The sequence below is a fragment of the Dromaius novaehollandiae genome, chromosome 1, assembly GCF_036370855.1.
Source record: "Dromaius novaehollandiae isolate bDroNov1 chromosome 1, bDroNov1.hap1, whole genome shotgun sequence".
Taxonomy (NCBI): domain Eukaryota; kingdom Metazoa; phylum Chordata; class Aves; order Casuariiformes; family Dromaiidae; genus Dromaius; species Dromaius novaehollandiae.
This window is the reverse complement of record NC_088098.1, coordinates 43360515-43377387: the sequence shown is the minus strand read 5'-3', so window position 1 is coordinate 43377387 and position 16873 is coordinate 43360515. Positions and strand designations below refer to the sequence as shown.

At 36.2% G+C, this 16873-nt stretch overlaps 1 long non-coding RNA gene across 2 annotated transcripts in view; it reads left to right on the top strand.

Moving 5' to 3' along the window:
- Positions 1-16873, top strand: part of LOC112981453 (uncharacterized) — a 66501-nt gene that overhangs the window by 12170 nt on the left and 37458 nt on the right. The gene's annotated exons all lie outside the window — the stretch shown is intronic.

Below are 16873 nucleotides of genomic sequence, written 5' to 3'. Positions count from 1 at the left end.
ATTTATTACAAAAACACTAAATACAGTGAATGAAATCTAGTGTTCAGAGATGTGTTCCCAGCTTGGAAGCTCTTGCTTTTAAATCTTTCCTTGTTGTTTCAGTCTGGGACAGCTACTTTAAGCTTTTGCGCCAGGTTCAGATTTCATTTTGAAGTATTCTGTCTTCTCAGGGCTGGCTTTTCAGTTTTCTGGAGGCTAGATATAAGCCTTAGATTTCTTGTCATCATTTAATTGTCTTACTTTTTCATGCTTTCTGTTTTCCTTTTTCTTGTGTTCAGTAACACTGGCATCTTGACTCAATGTTTAGCCTGAATGCTCAATATATGTGTATTATAATTTCCTCAGTTTGAGTTTAAATCGAGTTTGAATAGCTTTTTCTTAATCCAATTTTATATCTTTTTCCAATTCCCCCTGTCTCCATAAGGTTTAATGGCACAGTATTAGGGTTCTTATCATTCCTTATCTTAGTTTAATACATTTGTAACATCTGTATCCTATTCATTTCCCACTTGCCTATTGGCAGTGGCCAATATATATGTTGGTACAATTGGTGTTATAAATATTGTTCCATAAATTGGTTCGGTGTTATCTTCCTCTCTTTTTTCACAGAAGCTCTGCAATTTCTATCTGTTTAGACAATACTTCTTTCATTATTTTGTTTCTTTGTTTCACTTTAGTCCACTAGTGAGTAATTGAGTTAATCATTCCCAGAAAAAAACAAAAAACAAAAAAACAAAAGCTTGCCTCGTAATCCAGTGCTCTTTGGAAAAGCTTAGTTGCTCTCTAGCTGTATTCTCTGTTAGCTCTTCCTGAACTTCTCATGCACCAACAGTGGAATTGCACAAGCAGGAGTTGCTCAATTATAGTTAGCTCCAGCTGTATAAATATGGACACTGGAAAATCTTATCTGCAAACCACTTGTTATTGATTACAATAGAAAAGGTGAGTTTGACTATCAATAATTCAGAGGGGTGGCGATGGAGATCTGAGAATCTGACTTCACTCCCTCAATTCCCAGCTCCGTTTCAGGTTGTGACTTGCTGTGAAATGAGTTACATCCGGAGGCGTCCGTACCTCTGTGTCCCACAGTAACTCTCGAGAGCGTAGCTTTCATCAGCAGAAACCCACGGTTTGGAGCTTGCTGCTTTCCTAACAGAGGAGCAGAGGAGAAACCTGCATTCCTGTTGAGGCTGTTTTACCAGGCTTTTAAGCACTCTTGTGCGTACATACTTGCTTCCACTTCAACACAGTTATGGTTTTAGCTAGTGATTTCAGGGTTTGTTTAAAGATTATAGTCCAGTAACATTGCCAAGTAATGAGAGTTTCTTCCTGAACATTCTGTGCAAATAAGCACTTTACAGCCGGGTTAATAGCACTAAATACACCTGCTGATATTTACCTTGCTTTTATCCAGCCTGGAAATGATTGTTTTCTTGCCATTTTACACAGAACAGTAATAAGCACTGACTGCTGCAGTATAAACATGAAGGGTGGGCACTGTTTATTATCTCATCTTACTTTTACAGAGCCATTTTGCTGTGTTTGTATGGGTAAAGAGAGGGGGCTATAATGAGGTGAACTGTAAGGACTGCAATGTACTATTTAGTCATCAAATATGTTTACTGGCAATCCTGTATGCACACCAGTGCTGTGTAAAATAATCAGTGAGCCATAACCAAGAGAGAAACTTAGCTAGTTTGAAGAGTTCCTTATTCACTGGCTGGAGGTTGTGCAGGAGGTTTTGGCCTCTTACCAAGTGCCTTTTCCAAAGGGCAACTTAGCAAAATGCAACTATGAGCTCTTCTTCCCTAGCTAAATTGCTAAAGACCAAGCTAAGCTTTTCAAAGGTTTTTTTTTTTTTTTAATATCTAAATTTACACTGAGCCTAAACATATAGTTTAATCGCATAACTTAGTTATATTTTAAAAAATCCATGCCATCATTTCAGCAACTGCATGCTCATTTTACCTCGACTGAAAATCTTTAAAAGGCCAAGGGAAGTATTGAACTATTTAATAAACTTGGATGAGGCTGGCGGGACTAGGGAAGGTATCAGAACAGCAGAGAGAAAGCTAGATGTCCTCACCTCACTTACTGCAACAATGAAAGGTTCTTGTACAAGTTTTGCCCAGACTTTACTGCTTAGGAAAACTGAGCAAGAAAACAATATTTTGCAACTACTTTTTTTTTGCCATAAATCAGGTCAGAGGGGGCAAAAATACAGACAAGCCATGTTTCACACAATTTGCCTTTTGACAAAAGTTAGGATTGATAGAACAAAAGGGAAAACAGAGCTGGATATTCTAAGTCAATCTGATTAAAGCAATAATGTAATTACATTTATGTACCTGCTTATAAATATGAGATACAAAGGGTTGTTATATCTGTAATGGGTTCAGGTCAAGAAGGTGAAATGCATCATTCCTCGTTTTAGCAATCTCAAAAGTAAGGACCAACCTAAGAGTCACCCAGCTTTTCTCAATGGAGAGGGACAGGCACCTGCGCGGTGTGATTCATAATTTAGACGTGGCATGAATCAGCTTCCAGCAGTATCACTGACTGTAGACAGAGCCTATAGGATGAGCTTAAAGCAGATGTCTGCCTTTTAAATGGAGGAAGCTACAGGAAGTGAATCACAGGTTCAATTTGGGGTTCAGTTACTTCTAATCTAGTATAAGTAATACCCATTTTACCACAATCATTAATGTGTGTAGACATCATGAAAATCAACAATCTCCTCCTTACAGTGTGGAATTATGAAGCCTCTGACTCAAAACAGCACACAGTTTAGATTTATAGTTATAAGTAAATGGTTAATAGCATAGCTTAAGAACTGCAGGATAAAAATGAAAGACTAAAACAATATATTTAGCTAAACAATATATAATTAAGGCATTAAAAACCATTAAGAATAAAAGAAAAAGAACAAAATAGGATTGAATGCATGGAGCTGTGAGGAAAAAAATCCAAAAAAAGCATTGTAAATATTTTTACATCAATTTCCCTTCTTTTCTTTTTCTCCTACCCTTTCTCCCACCCAGCATATAACTCGGATCAGTTTTTACAACTGCCAATAACATCCTTGGGCTGTTATATTATGAGGGAATTGCCAGGAGACAGGAATCCTAGCCATGTCTCCTTTCTTTTTATCAGACTATGTTGCTGAGGAGAAAAAGCACAGTCTACCTAACGACTCTGCTAGAATAGTCTTCTACAATGGATAAATTGTTCCTGCAGTACAGGGGGTGTCTGGTGGAAAGGATAACGTGTGTAGTTGTTTCATTAGGACATGATGAAGTGTAATGCAATTCCAGTCACGTTTTGTTATTTTGCATGCATACATTATTTTGTATGCATACATTAAGGGCATGTAGTGCCGTTTGCCAAATTTTGGTGTTATCTTTGTACACAGAAAAATGTTACTTCCTGTTTCAAACTGTTAGTTTTGGGGCATAATTTTAAACAGGAAATATATAGGCATATGAACATTTTTCTAGAAAGGTCACCAACTCTCTATGATGAGTGAGTATCATTTTCTTAAAAAAAAAATGTTTTTTAAGAGCATAAGAGAGAGGTAGAATATGTGAAAACTTTTGCAATAAACTGTTTTTTTTATTTTTGCTGTTGTTATATTTCCCATCATCACAAGCCAACTTCCTTCTCTCCCCAGTTTGGACCTGAGTCTCGCACTGACATTACAGGTCTGCCTTCGTGCAGACTGTAAACCTGTAAGCCTTTTAAAGAGCAAATATGCAATAAGAGAAAGAGAAAATTACAGTAAATTGACTCATCCACTTTACGTTCAGTCTTTTCATATATCCCAGTAGAATCTTTAGTGTGTGTATTAATAGAGCAAAAGTTAGAATACTTATATTGCTAATTAAACTAACTAAAATAGGTGTCTTATGAAAGATTATTTTGACTGTAATTTCATTTAGTACAGCTGTTTGCTCATAGAAGAATTGAATTAGAGTTTCTGCAGAGAGTATATAAGTAGTTTATTTTTTCTCAGGTATAATTAACCTTTAGAGTATTAAATTCTGTATATATTTAGTGAGGCACTTATAATGTGTCAGCTTAGAAATCCCTAAGTGGTGGAAGATTTGAAGTGAAGGGATTCTTCTCAGCTTTTTTTAGGTCTCAAATTAATAAATTTGCTTTATCTAGCAGACTAAGCTCATTTTACAAGGATAGTAATTCTCACCATATTCTAATCCAATGATCAGCCACAACTAATGATTATAAAAGTCTGCAATGTTTCTAGAACTTAACTGTATACTTGGTCTTTTGGAACCAAGGGTAAGCTTTCTCTAACATACAGATTATACTTGGTTAAGTGATTACATGTTTTCTGGAAGAGTCGGAATGAAGGATTTTAGGCATATGATAAGGAGCCCTATAGAGCCTGGTCAGATGAAGAAACAGAGATTACTAAATATCTGATTTTTTACCTCTCTAAATTGTACTCACTTTTCAGAATTACATAGTAATGTTAGAATTTCTGAGTTTGAATTTCTCACTTCACTGATCTTTGAAACTTTCTTATGCAAAATAAAACCTTTTGATTCTGACTTTCACAGACCTGAATATCCTGAAGAGCTTATTATATTTAAAACACTCTCAACTGAAATTACATTTAAATGCAGATCTTTTATCTTGAAGTGTGATGTTAGAAGCATGATATACACATTTTTGTCATTGCAAAAAAGAAGCAGCAAATGAAATGAACATAAATGATTTTATGTAATTATTGATTGCTATTTGCGCTGTGGCAGTGCTTAGGAAATCATTTCAGACATCTGTATATATTGTACAAACAGAACACAGAGAGCCACTGCCTCAAAAGCATGTGTAATTGAATGTTAGATGAGGCAAGAGGCAACAGATGAATGCAGACTGACAGGGAAGTACAAGGAAGAAGTGATTTGGTCAGCGTGATAGGCAGTGGTCTCAGCAGCCTGACTTAAAAGCTTCATGTCAAAGAGATCAAACAAAAGTTATATGTGATTATTCAGCACATGGTGAATCTTTGTGCTAAAAAGTTCAATAGCCTGTGGTTTGAGAACATTGGTCTGTGGTAAAGTACAGATCTTAAAAAAGAAGACAAAAAGAAATATACCACAAAAAGAAAATGTTCTTTGATCTACATTTGGATCCTTTTGATTTCTCAATTCTTTGTTTTCCCTTCCCAGAGGACTTTGATTTGAATAAGGATTGAAAAAAAGTATTTCTGAATGATCCCAAGTTAACCAACAATGTGACAAAGGAGTCAAAGAAAAGTTAGTGTCAGTTTTAAAATATTATACCAGCAATTGTAAATATCATGACTATTATGGCTGGATTCAGATGCGTGTAGCTTGAGGAAAGAATATCTGAAGTGCAATGCTTATATGATACAATTCATTTAATTAACATGGTGTTGATCCAGTATGCTTTTTGTAATCTATGTGCTGAGAACTATGTTCCAGCTATTTGAGCTTAGAGTTTTGGATTTGCTCTAAGGACAGAAACACAAATACTCAAAGGCATCTGAACTTCACCTAAATTTCATTTGGGCCTCTCCTTCTTCAGGTAACTTCAGTGCTTGAGGAGCCTCCTGTTCTTGTACAGCAGTATCTTTAAATCGCTAGTAAAATGGTCCCTAAAAAGTGTCATGGAGACTTAACAATCCATTCAAATGGCTTCATTTTGATATCATCTCACTTGTATATTTGTTGCAGTAGAGAGCTTGATCTGCCATTTCCAAAGATGAATGGCCTCAAAATAAACACTTAAAGACATATGTAGATTTCAGGGTAGATACAACAATGTTCAAAGAAATGCCTACTGAAGCCAGCAGCAGTGTCATGCACTCCGCACAACTGAGAGCTGCTCTGCATGTTGGGGGGAATAAGCTGCATTTCAGCTAACTTCAGAGAACACCTCTTGACATATTTCTGCATTACTGCATGTCATCATTACTTAATGTCATATGCCTGGTGTATTTTTCTTGTTTCTATGCACATTTTCTGTACTTAAATGCAGGCATAAGCATTGCTATTACCTAAATCAGAAGGGTCATAAGTGCAGGAATCTGGTTTATGAGTTGTTGGCTCTCATTTGTTTTCTTGTTCTACTGATGAGCATTGCATTTGCTACTACTTTTAGGTTTTTCTCTAAAGAAAGATGTCTACAGTTTACTACTGTAAACAAGGAACTCTGCTATTTCATAATGATATATTTTATTTATTTTATTTTAGATATAGGGGACATTCAAGGCAAGTTCCAGTGCAAAATTTAGGTATCAAAATAAAAATGTGAGCGTAATTTTGGCTGATGAGGGAAAACTATGATTCTAAATTCCTGACTCACCTCCTAAGCTGGAGACACCTAATCTCTATAAGCTCTTCAACTTTTGATGTTAAATCTCTTTAGGTACGTATTAAGTCACTGCACGTGCCCAGAACTGTCTTATGCTTGGCAGGCTTAAAAAGTTCAGCACTTAGATCATGTCTGAGCTCAGTTTAGATTGAGAAACTAGGAGGAGTAAGGCCTGAATCACCCAGAAGCTCAATCAGTAAATAGTTCCAGAGGCCATGGAACATAACAGGACCAAGCTCCTCACACGCTGCAGATCTCGAGTAGGGAGTTTTAGACCACACCAGAGAAGATATGAGAAGCCTTTCCCTTGATTCTCACATGACATGTTGTGTACTGGCATACCATTTAGTGCACCCACCAAACAGGCTGAACTCATGGATTCAGTTTTGTCCTTTTCCTCAGAACTCTGATAAGCACCTTCACCTTCAAAGAACATGTCCTCGTCATCAGGCTATAGCCTAATGAAGCGTGGGAAGGCAATCTGCATGTCTCTTTTGAAGATATTCCCCCCAGGCAGATGGAAATTCAGGATATATTGGACCAGAGAGGAAGCACAATGTGAATTTGACTTTGTAGCCTGGTGGATAGGCTACCTTAGAAGACCTTGGTTCTGGCTCAGGCTGCCAGGACTGTCTTCTTATTAAATGTGAGATGGTTGTTACGTTAAACCCTACATCATTTTTTGGAGCTGCCCTTAGGCTTCTAATATCTTAGGATCACACTGTAGATTCCTTCTTTGTGTGCTTCTACTGCTGTCACTAAAGTTATATCAGAAAATAATTTGCCAGCTGCTCATAACCCATGAAACATAAGACAGGCTTTAACTAACTTTAACAAAGGTTTCAGGCATCTGACTCAGCACCTTAGGTGGTGTTAAAGGAGATCCATTTCCTTCATGTTCATTTAGGACAACTGAGAACTTGGCCCACAGACAAACAATTCTAATTTGATTAAAATTCAATTAAATAAGATGGTCAACAAAGAAGCTCATTAGTTTCTCGGACTCTCTGCATCTTACATACACATGAAAAAATAGATCCAACTGCAAACAAAACATGTAAATAAGTATGGTAAAATATATAATAAATTAACACGTAACACTCTTAGCTATAGGCCAGCTGATCTATAATTCACTGGAACTTAATTATAGCATACACAAATTACATGCTTCATTCTAAAGCCTTTAATAAATAAAAGAATTTCTTTAAATATATCCAGTTAGGTATATTATCTGTTCTGGTTTAGCTCCTTTTGGCTCCATAATGAAAGAGTGGTGGAAAACAGCTTTCTCTTCTTGTATTCCTGAACTATATAGCCTGGTGTCCTGTTGAGTTTCCAATACAAATTAGAGCAGTACTATGTCTAGACAAGTTTTATTGGTCTTAGTTTCTATGAGTAGACCAAGTCATGCCCACTAGTTAAGCGCTTTGGAAAATCTATATGCATGTAAATATACATATATCTGACAATAGCCATAGAAATTTTCTACCTATTCATTTCCCCAGTCCTGCCACCTGTTCTGAAGCCAAGAAAATAAATTCTTTAGGACTGATATACTGACTGTCCTTTTTCTCAAGGAAAGGAAAGATATTTCCTCCTTCTGAAGAGTAAGTGCCTTGTTGTACTGAAACATCACAAGATGATCGTAGTGCCATCATCTGCCTTTCTGCAAAAGCTCAGTTGTCTTCACACAGTCATAAAGAGAAGTGTAATAGGTCCTAGAAATGGGAGTGAGCTGTTAAATCAGTTCAGACATATTTCTGACAAAAAAGCTTGAATACCATTGCATATTTAATGCCATATTGTCTTTTTTTTAGATTTTTCTAGATAAGATCTCCCTACACAGACCATTGCACACCTGGCTGAATATATATTTTAGATTTCATGTATTCACCTGAAAGCAGCTCAGAATGATAACTGTCACATTCATAAGGTTATTTGCATGCTGATCCTTTTGGATTTATTTGAACTTTTTTGCTCATCTTTGGTATTTGGATAAGTCCTGCTCAGTCTTCTACTGCATCAGGGGAAAGCATTTCTTTATGCGAAACAGTGGCTTTAGTAAGCACAAGCAACCAAGTAGTGAGTGCCATTTCTTGAATTTCCTTTCCTTTCCTAGTCTTTACAGATTTACCACCTTGTTCTTCATTCTGAGTTTTATTGCTTCCCTGATCTCCCATTCAGACTCCAAAACTACTGACATAAATGGATCTTGTTCTTAATTTGCCTGAGACTTTGAAACACTTGTTTTCAAGCTATCAGAAGCACATGTAGTTGACTTGTTTCTAACCTCCAACCACAGGAAAGCATGTGACAGCTGTAGATGCTGTTAGGTTTATAGAAGGCATAAAGGAAATCCTTGAAAGGATGGGAGAAGTCACAGCATTGTGTTGTCTAGTATTGGTGTCTCTATTTCCCTCACCTCCATCCTCTGTTATCCACTGGTTTCTTTGGGCTTGCCTAATAGAAGGCATGTGGAATAGCTGTACAGGAATACTTTTTTCCACCTAATTTCAACTAGACAGAGTAGAGAGGGGAGGGTAAGCAGTATGTTCATAGGTAAGGAATGGCTTCCGTCTAAGTAGAGATTAAATGTGTTAGGACTCCCAACTTTGAAAAAGAGATAATGGAGAAAGTTATGACGGAAATCTATCAAATCATAAGTTCTATGAAGAGGATGACTTGAAAAGGATAATTTGTTTTAAACCTGCAAGTTAATAATTTCATTGGGTGTACCTGTGTTATAAGAAGTAGTAATCTGAGAGAAGATATTTATTAAAAAAAAATAAACTTATGAAGTGTTGCCACGGATTATTATAGGCACACACACACAAAAGCATATAGATTCAAAATAGGCCCGGGCAAGTCAGTAGAGCAGAGCTGGATTTACCTTCTGACTTTGGAAGTGCCTGAACTGCTGATTACAAGGAGCTGAGGGTAAGAAGCATTTTGTATATGCTTATTCTCTTTATTTTCCCTAAGGGTTCACCACTGGTCACTGTAGAGGACAAAAAAAGTGAAAAAAAAGTGGGCAAGATAGATTGATTCATTCTGACAGTTTCTTGCAGTATAGCTGCCCTATAATGACAATTTATTCTTAGATAAAGCTGACTTTATTTTGGAAAGTCATTTCCACATGGACAGCTTAGATAATAAGATTTTTAAGAGAGCTTTTTTTTTTTTCCTGGTACTCTCAGCAGAAACATAGTATATGATTGGGCTTTCAGACACTTCTGCTATGCACAAAAAGTTAATCATAGAGTTTTGAGATAAATTACTTATACTAATGAAGTCAGATGGAAAGTTTTTAATGGAGTCAGGGTTTCCTCTTTAGTATTGCAATTTAGTATTATTTAGAATATTGTTATGCAAATTTTACATATAAAATAATCCAAATAAAACATACAGCATGACAGCTGTCTGATCATGGAGTCCAGAAAGAAAAATAAAGAAAATTCACAGCATTTTGAAAGCTTTGTTCCATGGCTCGGTTACTTAGCAAATAACAGCAGTAAATGAATCTTTATGACAAGTACCCCATTTGTTTTTCCCACGCCATATTTCAGCAGTGGAAGTAACTGAGAAATACCACTCCCTTCTTTGACTGACATGCATTTTAAACTCCTTGTTAAAACTGAATAATTATTTAAGTAGCATAAATGTTCCTGTCTTCAGATTTAAAAGTAATTTGGAACCTAAAAAACTGTAGTGTGTGTGTCTATTTGATGGAGAGAGAGGTTGTAAAAATGTTCAGAAAATAAAATTAGGATAAAAGAAAACTTGTTAACCTGACAATACTTCTTTGCCTTTACATTACTGTAGGTGTTATAAATGAGAGCACTGAAAGACTAAGTTTGGAGGTATAAGGCTCTATTTTAATTTTTCTAAAGATTTGCTAAATTTAATTTTTTGTCCTGATTTTTTTCAATAAATTTCAGCAACCACAGTTAGCTGCTTCTCTGAAAAAAAGAACTGGGGGAGCAAGAAAATGATGTTTTGACTATGTTTAAAAAAAAAAAAATCCCTCCAACTGTGCAGCTGAAAAGTATTTTATGCTTTATGCTCCTGAACTCAAGTGGTCATCCTAGAAAATGATTGGCCTTTGCTATCAAAGGGATGTGGCCAAACCTTTATGGAAAAGTCAAGGTCTTTTGAAGATCTCTGATATATGTTCAGGAGGCGTGTCTTATTTTAATAGCCAAAAGTCTGTTAGGTGGAAAAATAGCGTCTGACCATTAACATTATAAGCCCTGCTGTAAGGTGTATGAACAGAATACAAGTAAACTTTGTACAAATGACTGTAATGCTACCTTTCTTTAAAGATCAAGAGTTTGACCTTGAGCAATTAACATTTTCTATTTTTACATGTAATGTTAAGGCTTTTGATTTTCTATTCCTGTAGTTTTCAAGTAATTACATAATATAGGTTTCAAGGTGAGGATACCGTGAAGTTATCATTTTGTTATAGAGGAAGGTTAAAGTGGTGCTCTCTTTAGGAGATAATTTCTGCAAAACTGTAACATTTCAACAGCTACCCCACTGCATTTGCTTGCAGAGTCTTAGCATACGCAACTGCAAAAGTGAAAAACTTAAAATTGTAGCTGCTTCTGTATACCAAATTTCAGAATAATGTTCCAGTTAAAATCACTTTATAATAGATGAACTGACATGGCTCATGTCTGTATCGTGCTGAAGAACTGATATGTATTTAGTTAGTATAGGGATTAGCGAGTACACAGAGGAGGGGTGAATAGCCTTCAGAATCTGAGGCTATAATTAAACTATTTTTTACATGGGAAAAACTGTTTATACATGTGCCTGCTTCTAAGATACTCATAGTGGACAGCAGTGCATGGTATATCTTTGCAATTGTTCTATAGGATAATACAATACACCAGATCATTTAAATGAGGCAGGATAGCAATATTTGACATCTTAAAATATTCCCTTAGGTTAAGATAAATTATTTTGTTTGGAGAAGTAGCACAGACAACTTCTAGATGCCTAACTTTTAGACAGTTCAAGTTAGATGAGATGTAAACCTTAATGTAAAACTTGATTAAAACACTAAATAAGACTGAATAAAATTTGGATTTTACTTTATACTATTTCTCAAATACAGATTGACCTTGACTGCAGTAGTCTTTCTTCCCTGAAACAAACCGTCACTTGCTCTCCTTTCTGATTATTTATAACTATAAATTTCCACTGATCACTACTTCAAAGTTACCAGATCTGGACAATTTTCTACATCATTATTTCTATCAAATATTTCCTACTTATGAATTAGAGATCAATTTAAATTGCTAGTTTGAGGACTGTTTTGCACTTACAGAGATAAGGAATCCAATAATGATATCTTCTAAACCCTTTTTTACTCTATAGTTTCCATTTTATGTGCCAATGTATAGCAGACTTGAAAGCTTTGAAGCAGCTCATGTAGAAATCTGCAGACTATGAATTATTTACTCACAAAATTATTTACCTTTTCTGTGACACAGTTAGTTATAAGGAAAACAGAGCCACCTTCTGCTCTAATTATGCCTTGAAACGAAATTTTTAAGAGCTAGGACAGTAAGGAAAATGATGCATTGACACATCGTTCAGAAATTTGAAGAAAAAAACAACTTGTAATTTTTTTTTAATGACAAAGCCACCTTGCAAGTATAAATGCTTTGCTATCACCTGGTAGGGCTGAGGGAGGATAAGAGCTAGTTAGAAACCTCTGAAACAGCCATTTGTAGCTTTCAGGTTGTAGCTCAAGTGTTCTTCTTTCAGACTCTGCTTTGCAAAAATGCCTTTAATGGAAAGGACATTCTCCTGGAAGCCAGCTGTGAGAAGGTATTTAATGCTGCACCCAGAAACAACCTGGGGAGAAGCCACTTAGGAAGGATGCAGGATGCCTGCCTTTTCTTTCCTTTGGTCCCAATTTAAGGGCTGGTTCAAGCTTTCTTTAGGAAACTGATTTAGGAAAGAAGCTGTCCAGGGTCAAATAATCATTGTATATTCAATCCCTTGTGTTGGTGGTTCAATAGAGTCGCTGAGAAAATATAAAGGAAAAACATTCAGTCTCTTAAAAAAGATTACTTCTCCCCTCATTCCATGGTCAGTTCTGAAGTATTTGAACTGTTTTTGAGGCTGATAAGGGTTTAGACTTAGGTATTTGACATCAAACCACCAACATGAAGGTATTTTATTTGCTTTACACTCAGATCTGATCAAGTTATAGATCTGGACACAAGTATGACTATACAAGGAGTTCTGTATCAAGCTTTTAGATGGTACGCTAAATATTTAATAAAATATTAGAAAGCATGCAGAAGTCACCTGATAGTGGCTAGGATGACATGCAGACAGCAGGATGTTTTGGAAGTTGTTTTAGTTTGTTTTTTATCCAAAGACTAAATAAAATATTGCTTATTTGATATTTCATTTTGATTTCCCTTCTAAAAGTGGATAAGAATGAGAACCACATATCTGAAAATTTCAATTTACCTCAACTAGGAAGTCAACTGTCTTCTGACAGGACAAGCCAAAAATAATATTCCCCTTCTTATTTCACTTTTTCTTTCTCTTTATTCCTGTTAAGTGAATGTCCTGAGTGTATCTGCTTTTCATCAACACTTTTCACTATCTCAAGATTCTTCTTTTTAAGTTGGACTTTTCCAACGACTGAAAGAAGTTTATCTCCACAGAAACCTTGAGTGCGACATGATGTGATCTGTACTATTTAATATGTAATTTTTCATGGCTGTCACTCAAAGGTGTGAATTTTATTTTCCCACAGCAAAGTTATCTCCTTTTTACATGATGGGACAATATTTTTTTTGTCAGTGATTAAGAAATACTCATTTCAGTTGGTTTGATTTTAGACTTTCGTGAGCTTTAGAGAAAAGCTTTGATTAAGTACTTCAAGATTTAGCATGACATACAGAAGTTTGGCATGTATGTCAATCTCTGCTCAGGATACTTATTTATTTATTTATAGATATTTGAATGAGAATTGGACAGACAGCCTTACTCTGAGATCAACTATTTTTATAAAAAGTAAAGAAGTGAATTTTCCTTTTTTCACAGTATGAATAATTGAACATAACAGGAAATAAGCATCTTAAGTCTCCCTTGATATCAAATATGATTCAATAAGTGGTCAATGGTGTGCACTTACAAAAAAGAGAGGTAAATAGTCTATTTAAAGACCAGAAAACAGGTTAATTGCTTTTATTGACCATTTTAAGTATTCTCTTTCAGATACTTATTTGATAAGAAGAACGGCTGGGTGGAGCAGTGGAAGGTTATTTCTAGCAGACAAAGATAAAGAGACAGCTTGTAGGGACTGAAGTCCAGAAAGACTGTTGAATGGAACTACTGCTGCTGGCAGAAATGCTATGATGGCCAAACATATAATCCTAGATTACCTAGATACACAGCAAGCAAGAAAGGACAAAATTAATAAGACAAGAAGGGTGAACAAGACTATACAGTGCTGTATTTATGCACCTAATTTGCATGTATACATGGTCCTATACAAGATAGGTCAGAATGAACTGCAGCACTCGAATCTAGCTACATGACAACAGCAACTTCAGCAGCTGTGGTAGTCTCTTACTAGCAAAAATGCACTTATAGCCTCAGCTGTGATTCTGATTTTCTGCTGAAATGTGTCATTCTTATTCTTTGAGGCTCACAGCAAACAATACCATTTTTTACTGACCTTATCAGGAAAATCTAGCTATCGACTGTCTTAAAAGATAACTAGGGCAAAGCCTTCTGATGGGCAACAGAGATTTCTGCCATGTCTTCCCTTATTTTCTAGCTGGAAGTAAGGTAGACATTTTCCTCCCTTTTTACAGAGTTCTGAATTTTTGCTTTATACAATCTCAGAATTCTCTGGATAGCTGCATACACTGATATCCGATTTTGTCTTCCAAAAATACATATGGAGTGACAGGACAGACAATGCAAACTGAAGAATTAAGTATATTGTGCTAGTATCTGAAAATTCTTGCCCTATTGGCTAAAAAACTACATGAAAGTCCAACAAGATATTGAACATTTTATGGAGCAGGGATCATCTGTAAGTATCACTGAATATTAAAAGGTCTTGCTCCATTATCTGCTAAACAAAGACATTAGTAGTGACATATTCAGGAGGGAGGGTGGAAGGAGGATGCAATTGTAATTAATGTTTCTGCTTAACCATAGTAGCATCATTTTCCACACACTTCCTTCCACTTCCGAAGAAATATTGCTTCTTCATTGATCAGAAAATTCACTACTGTTTTCTCCCCTGAATTTTTTAAGGTCAAATTTAAAGTCAAACGTTGCAGGACCCTGAACATCACTGAAGTCGATAACTGATCTGGAAACAAAGGGATCGTAAACTCAATCTACAGCCATAACTGACGGACCTGAATTGTTACAACTATGCCAGTTTTGTTCCCAATGGAAAGATTAGAATCAAGGAAGGACTCACTGGGCTGCCCTATGTAACAGCTGTAGAACTGTTCACTCAGACTGCAACTGAACTAAATTCAGGACCTTCCACTGACTTCAGTTCCCAACACCTTTGAAAAGTCAGGCGTATATGTGGTGCTTATCATTAACTATAGTAGGCTTTTGCATGGTATCCTTCAGAAAAATTTCCTTAATCATTTGTAACAGTAATTAAATAGCAACCTAAAAATCAAATTATATCTGCAGCTGGGTGAATATTTCAGTTAAATTAATTAGCCTTTTCCTGTTTGTGAATGATTTGAACACCATGGCATGTGTGTCTAATTCAGGAACATTTGCCACATGGTTGTGCCAACAAGTTCCAAATTATGGATGGAATAATTAGTCACATCTGTCATAGGTGTTATGCTATATTCCTGATAATTATGGTCTATGGGGGACCAAAACCAAAGAAGTTTCTTTCTGGTGAGAATTATTCATTGGATAATCATTTGAAGTAAAAATAATAACACTTTGCATTTACTAAAATTTTCATAGATAAATAAATAAATGTCACCATCTGAAAAATTATATTTTGCCTGAAAAGCCTAAATGTTGCTTATGTACATGGAAAGAAAACACTGAATGCAAAGACATGACAAAAATTACTTGCATGCAATGCAAGATATATTAGAGGCATGGTTATTCAACTGTTATTCCCTGCAGATGTAACAGCTGAGGCACTGCTTTCACTCAGCTGGGAGAAAAATAGTTTTTCAAATCCTTCTGGAATTAGGAAATTTTATCCAATGAGAGTCTGTGCTGTGTAAAACAATGAAACTAAGCCTATGTAACCTAAAAACATTAGAATGTTTCCACCAAATAGTATAGTAACCACAGTTACTATTTGGGGGAATACTCCCTCCTGAATAAATGGAACCTATTTCAGGGCATTTGCTTGTATTCCTTGTCTGATTTCGAAAACAGCACCTACCATTTCTTAGGCACTCAAAAGCCCCATGACTTCCAAAACCTGTGCTGAAATGATACATAACCTCCTAGAAATCTGAAAGTAGCAATTTCTATCCACACCAGACAGTAGCTTTCCATTCAGCCAGGGATTTAATGTGGCATTTAAAGCAATCACCAAAGATGTTGGAAACAAGTTTTCGTGCTGCCTGAGAACACAGGAGTCCTCATTTCCCAGTAGAATATTGGTTGGGATAGAGAGGATCTCAGGCTTTCCAATTTAATCTGTCCACTTTGCATACAGTAGTCTTTAGGACAGCATCAGAGATGCAGTTCTTTCCCCATTCAGAACATCCCACCCACCCATTATCATGCTTTTGCATTGCTTCTTCCTTTCCTTTCAACCTCATTACATGAAATAATTAAAAATAGTATACAATGGAATGACATTAGAAATAATAATTGAATAAAAAAATCCTTAGACTTGTTAGCTGGTAGTTAAGACACTATCCAGTAAAGTGAAGAAGAGGGATTGGGTTCTTTTTACCAAGAAAAGGGATGTGAATCTATGGCCTCTGCATCTCTGTACAGCTCTTTAAGCATGGATCTACACACTTAGAGGAGACCCTTGTTTATAAAGGCATCTAACTCCAAAAGCATTTCAGCTGGTTATAGTTCTGAATTCAAAGTGGAATTAGATATCTAGTTCCATGAGCCTTTGTTATCCACCATGCAAAGAAGCTCCTTATTCAATAAGCTGGCTATTGTGGGAACCATTCTTGGACATCAAACTATTCATCACTGTAGGGAGACCCTGGATCCCTCATGCATGGTTGTGAACATTTTGTAGCACAGTGAATAATGTGCCTCCTGGACCAGGCAGCCCTGCAGTACCTGCATCCTTGGTGTGAAGATAACTCAGGCTTTCTGGGTTAGTCTCATTCCACCAAAGCTGTGTCTTTTCCTCTGACAGAGTGTTTTTTCCTCTCTGTTCTCTTCCTCCACTGACTGTACAGGGAGCCAAAGGTGATAACACTCTTAAATGAGCTGCATCAGTTGGATATCCAAAATTTCAGGGTGGGGGGGTGAAGCCTGGCCACTGAGGTTT